This window comes from Coptis chinensis, chromosome 6, assembly GCF_015680905.1.
Source record: "Coptis chinensis isolate HL-2020 chromosome 6, ASM1568090v1, whole genome shotgun sequence".
NCBI classification, from domain to species: Eukaryota; Viridiplantae; Streptophyta; class Magnoliopsida; order Ranunculales; family Ranunculaceae; genus Coptis; species Coptis chinensis.
In genome coordinates this window covers 68,991,305-68,997,533 of record NC_141461.1, presented here as the reverse complement: position 1 = coordinate 68,997,533, position 6,229 = coordinate 68,991,305, and the positions used below count along the sequence as shown (strand labels likewise).

Here is a 6,229-nt window from a genome sequence, read left to right as displayed (position 1 = left end):
TCTTCCAGTGATACCATGTTCGTGCTTCGTACATAGATAGGTACGTTCACACATGTCCCTATCTACAGACACCTGTATTTGTGTGTAAACGAAATTTCTTCAAGTAGATACCATGTGTAGTTTTTAGTAAACAGTCTACAGCGTCACAACGAATTTCAAAAAGTTCCAAATATAAATAATGATCCTAAAAAAGATTGACCCCTTATAACAGAGAACGGAGAAAAAAATCCTTACCCCATCGATTGGCAAAGACAACAAATTAATCCCTCTCGATTGAGAGGCCGATATGAAATTTCAGGCACGAGACCAAACCAAAATCCTTGAGGCAAAAGTCTCCAAACGCCTCGCCATCGCTAGACCAGAGAGTCATTGTTTGGTAGCCAAACTCGAAAGCAACTTCGCTCATCCTGAAGGGCTTAAAACCCGCCTCTACATCTCCCTCGATCCTCTCGCTCGCTTATAAAATAGAATAACAATAGTTAGAGCACATTCAATACAAAAATTGCCTCAAGAGAAGGAGAAAGCTGGAGACAAACCGGGAGATTTGGTTTAAGATCGACAAATAATCGAATCGCAATAAGAGAGCCATCTTGATCTCTAGTTCCCAAAGATGGCTCTTGAGTCCCCGATATTTCCAATTACAAGATCTTGACCCTAAATAAAATTAAGGAAGGGGAAAAAAAATACAAATAAATTAATGAAATCAACCAAAATCTTTAATGTTACAAAAAAATTGATTTGGAGGGAGCCACGAAAAGAAAAACAATATATATTACCTGTTTGACCAATGTAATGCGGTTGTCCCAATCGAAGCGGTCGATGTTGCGGTGCATTCTCAGCTCATTATCTATAACTTTAAATGCCTTTAGAAATGACTCTTTCGATTCCGAAAGATTTCGATGCTTCTCCTTTTTCAAGGTCCATGGCACCGATTCCTCATCAAAGACATAAAGAAGCAGGTTTCTTCCGAAGTTCATGCTTCCCATCGCGACTCATGTTCTCTTTAAACCCACCTTCGGCACTGTATTTATATGCCAATGCTACCGAGCTTCAGAGGAAGAGAGTCCCTCACTTTCTTAGCAACCATGTGGTCAGTAGGGACCATGGCCATCAAAAACCCCACAGAAGACTGTGTCCGTCCTTGATCCAAAGTTCTGCACATGCAAAAGAATCAGTTCAGAAAAAACTCTGGTGCCCTAGATAGAAGGGTGTGTAAGAAAAGGACTCAAAGAGCATAAATGTCAAAGCATCAAGCACCATATGAAGATGAAAAACAGATAACATGTCTTGCCCATTGACTGAAATGCTAATACTACATTTTTGAATGCTTCGAAAACCACTCCAGAAAGTGAGAATTCAAAAGAGAATTTCAGGGCCATTGATTATAAACACAATAAAGCAGAGGATATAGTGAGACACATAGTGACACTGCAAACAAATTGCAGAGCTTAAAAATTAATGTACAACTTGTGAAAGTAACCAAATACGATTACATTAAATCACATTCATTCTTCACATTTACCATAGCAACAAAAGTAGGATGGATATAGTTGTCAAGGACAAAGAACCACAAAAGAAAACGAATACATACCTCAACTTTCTACATCTTGTAAAACCCATCTCCTTCTTTTAAAAGCTGCAAGTTTTAATCTGTACCATCTCAGGGACCGTCACTTGATACTTAGTTACATACTTCTCTATGAGTTTCTCCTCATTTAATGTCAACGCTGAAGTGACTGAACCTGCATTAACTCTTCCTATCAAACAGATTGAGTACAGAATTTCCAGCACATTACACCTAGGAATTATCCTTTTCTCAAGACTAAGAGCAAGTATCACTGAATTTTTCACAATATCCGACAGTTCAAAATTTTGTTTACAGTAAAAAACTCGACCCTGCTTTGCATATTCTCTTTTGATAGTACGAAAATACAGGGTTGCCTCTTAAACACTGAAAGACTCTCCGCATGAGAAAATACCAAGCTAAATACATACCTTTTTCGAGACAAAAATACCCACATCCAAGAAACTGGTTTTGAGTAGTGGGGCTGTTTTGAAACAGAGAATTTTATTTTTTTGACTTCTAATAATAATCGGCAGTGGAGGCAGAAGATTTTTTACCTGTTTCTCATACACATTAGATGAGAGCACCTTAGGTTGCCTGACATACATCCTAGTGTTTTTGTAAATTTCCGGGTGTATGACATACATTCCAGGGGTTTCATAGGCTGGTTTATCAATCAAGGCGGTGGGTGGCCGTGGTGGTTGACCCACATACTGAACAGGCATCTGCTGTTGGCTTGGTGAAAATAGAGTATTAGGCTTCCTTAGTGAACACAGAGTCTTTGGTATGTTGGACCATCTTTGATTGTCAAAGACGACTTTCCCGCCTCAGAAGTGGTATTGTTCTTGATAATCGATACCTCTCTTGTGCTCTGTAATTTCTGTTTTTCCACATTTCATTGTAAGAAGGTGCTGATCTAGAATTAACAATTGTACCTCTAGGAATGCTAAAGTCCCCATGGAAATAATTTTGATCCTGACCATATCCTCTTTCATATCCGTAAGGTCCCTTTTGCCTAGGCATCCCTTCCCAATCGTATGGTTGTTTGGAACATGATACCGATTATTTGGATAATCCAACAAACACAGATGTACTGGGTTTCATTTGGAGTGTGTTCCTGAGCAGCCTATGAGACGCTTCTCCTAAATGAGGTCCAGAGATAGCTCCCGACACTTGCGGCCTGTAAAAGCAGATACATAAATGTGGCATTCAATTATTAGTGATTAAATCTAGTCAACCAATTCTCTTTTCTATTTTGGTTAAAGAAAACACTTTAATGACGAAGAAAGGATTAATGGACTACCTGGCTAAGCTAGCACCAGTGAGCTGAAAGCTTGAAAGCAATGTTCGACAAACTTTATGCAGCTACACCTGCAGCGAGGGCATCACATGGATTAAGAACATAAAATGGCTATTGAGTAGATAAGGCTAAGCTAACCTGGGTGAATGTTGCTTTTGCTTTTGATATCCTAATCATCATATCATTGTTATTTCACTAAGGGATAGTATTATCATTTATCAGCAATCAATACAACAACATAGAGTCATAGACTGCCAAAAAAATTCCAAGATAGACGATCACAGCAGTGACATTCACTTGGCATATGTATTGTCATCTCCCTTTGCCCCAATTTATTAGGAAATATATGTAATATATCCCTCTCACATTTTACACTCTCCCTATCATGTTTACCACCCTATCCTAAATGGTGCTATTTGGTAGATTTCTTGGAAAGTCAGATTTCCACCGGGGAAAAAAATAAAACATAACACATATTATGTCTTGAATTTATAGCCAACACTAATAACCATGAACATAGAATAAGGGTGAAAACATGTAAAACATTGTTATAAGTTGCAATGCCAAAGGAAATATAATAGCAAACAGTAAAATTTGTTGACAAACACATGCATAAAATTGATACTTCATAGATAGGCCTTGAAAGACCAAAACACTCTTTACATTGATGAACTGCTCAATTCAATACTACGCATATCCATAAATTACTTTGATACAAAGCAAGATTTGGATGAAGTAATTAATTGATGTTTTAGGGAAACTATAAAAAAAACAATAAGAAACGGGAAAAAAACATCTAAAACAGTAAAAGCTTCAATCGTCGGTTGCCGTCTCGTAGTTGAAATCCATAGAGGGTTCATAATCCGAGCCTACATTATCGTGCTCCTCATCATCGCTGATAACTATGACCTCAGGATTGACAATTGGGTGTTGCAAATTTTGAACTTGATGTTGTAGTATTAGGTTCCTATTGCGAACTTGGGCTATTTCATTCCGAAGGTTAGTTAATTGGTTTCCAAGAGTTTGGACTTGCGTACGTGTTTGACGAAGTTCACGAAAATTGAAATCAATTATTTCAACTTCGAAAGTTTGTTTAAGGTAGTTAACGGCTAACCTCGCCGCCACTTGTTCCGAATCATCCCTAAATAGTGTGGGCAATCCAAAAAATCTTCTTTTCGTAGGTTGTAGTTCAACCCACGACTCATACCGCCGGCGAATTTTAAATGGATCCATACGTAGGTAAATGCATTCCTAGGATCCGAGACGCCTCATCAAGTAAGCTCTTGAATGAAATGGGAATATTGTTGTACGCCATAATCTGTAACGGAATCTCCAAAGAAAGCAAGAGAATTAGTTAGTCGAAGTTAACTTATTACAAAGTAAATAGAAAAATTCCAATGGAAAGCACAATACAAAAGCATAACACACAAGCATAACACACGTACTTTGTTTGCCTACTTGGAGATTGAGAGAATGAAGAAGCAAGAAGAGTAAATGTGTAGGAAATAGAATAAAATAGCTGGTATTTATAGGAGTAAAACCAAAGCAAAAGAGAAAAAAGATGAACAGCCATATGCATTGATCGGCTATTAATGTTGGGTGGGGAATTATGATGAATGAGGAGTTATGTAGAGGGATTAATAGCAATTGCTTGAGAGGGTATCCGTTTTTAAAATGGTTTGTCTGAATTGAAGTAAATATCGTAGGAGACGAAGCATTTGAAAAGAATTGAAAGGAAGGCGTTGGATATGTTGGTCACTAATGTTAAGGCCTAATTAAAGGCCCAAAATTGGAACCATGTTTGAAGGTGTGGGGATTTAATAATATTTGTTTTTAAGCCAAATGGTTTATTTAGAATCATATGTTTTGGACCAATAAAAACATAATTGGCGTTGCCCAAAACGATGGCATTAGTAAATCATATTTAATAAGTAAATTTGATTGTTTGGGTAAAATATTAAGCACAGTTGCAAAGTTGATTACAGTCGAACAGGACAAAATTACATTATTTAATTAATAGGAGTACGAATGGTGGTAACTTGATCGGAGTGAAGTTCTAACTTTTGATCACTGTTGTGTTAGACATTTAAAAGGAAACGATCCTGAAACTTTGGACACATTGGTTTGGTGTAAATGGTGTATGGTTCCTTTTAACTATCAGTTGATAACTTGAAAAGGGGCAATGCATGGCTGGACTCAAAGGATGCGCTGCATCATTTGTCCGTTGCACGTCTGTTAACTAAAGTCATTTAAGATTTTGTAAGAAATTCATGTATAGGCATTGTACGTCTCAAGTAACCATCAAATTAAGTAATTTAACGCATTAATCGACTCTTGTATATCGATGCAAAACATGTATCATTAGTGTCAAATGAAGACCATCTCAGCCCACGCCTAATACAATCATGTTAGCTACATAAGTAACATTTTGCAACCATTGGCAACACAATTACTATCAAATTCCTCGAGAGAGAGACACATGCTAAACAAATGGGTGCTAAAGCCATAAGTGAAACTCTGATGTTAAGTTATTATTTGGTGTCAATATTGTTTGGCACTTTGCATGATGTTCCACAACCAATAAGAAAATCATGGCCTCCTAAACGACCTAACATGATTTTGGAGTTTCAACATTTTTTTTGTAGCGAAGGAGTGTTCGGGATTTTTTGTTATAATGATGTCATGGGACAAAAATAATTGTTCTAATACGGCGTACCCACAATGATCTTGATCAAAGCATTGGAATTGGAATGCAGCATAGAGACGCTCTTGTCCTTCCGTTTTGTTTATATGCATTGCCGCTGTGATGAACTCATCATAGCCTATGGTGCCATTGCCCTATGCGTCAGTATGTTTTGAAGATTGATTGACTGGGTTAAAAATTAAAGAGAAATGATAAAAGAATAATCTAAAAGCTTGAGAAAAAGGCTCAACTGTCGATATTTCTCACTATGTTATTGGACTGACAGTATCCATTAACTGTTGCGCCTCATATTGAGAAATCTTTGCTCCTTGCTTGTACAATACCTGTTCAAGTACTTACGGTGTCATGGTCCTACTGTACGTCAAAATCTCAAAGTTTTGGGACTCAGCACCACCAGAAATTGTCAATTTCAAAAGGTTTCCCGTTTAAATTCCTACAACCCTATTCCTAGCCAAGTGTTGGGCAATACAGTTGTAATTGTTAAGGAAAAATGGTTAACATAAATGCTGTGGAGAATATGACGTTGTGTTAGCCATGTGCCGTCCCTGATGTATGACCACCAATAATGCAGAACCTCAAAAGTGTATCCATAAAAAGAAGCAGAGGAAGGAGAGGAATGAAACACAACCAATTTGACAAATTTTAGCAGATCAAGTTGAAA

The 6,229-nt window shown here is 37.4% G+C and overlaps 1 pseudogene; it reads right to left on the bottom strand.

Annotated features, from left to right (window-relative positions):
- Positions 1 to 259: 259 nt before the first annotated feature.
- LOC147494156 (putative protein phosphatase 2C 33) lies at positions 260 to 1,284 on the bottom strand (annotated as a pseudogene).
- Between the last annotated feature and the right edge of the window lie 4,945 nt (positions 1,285 to 6,229).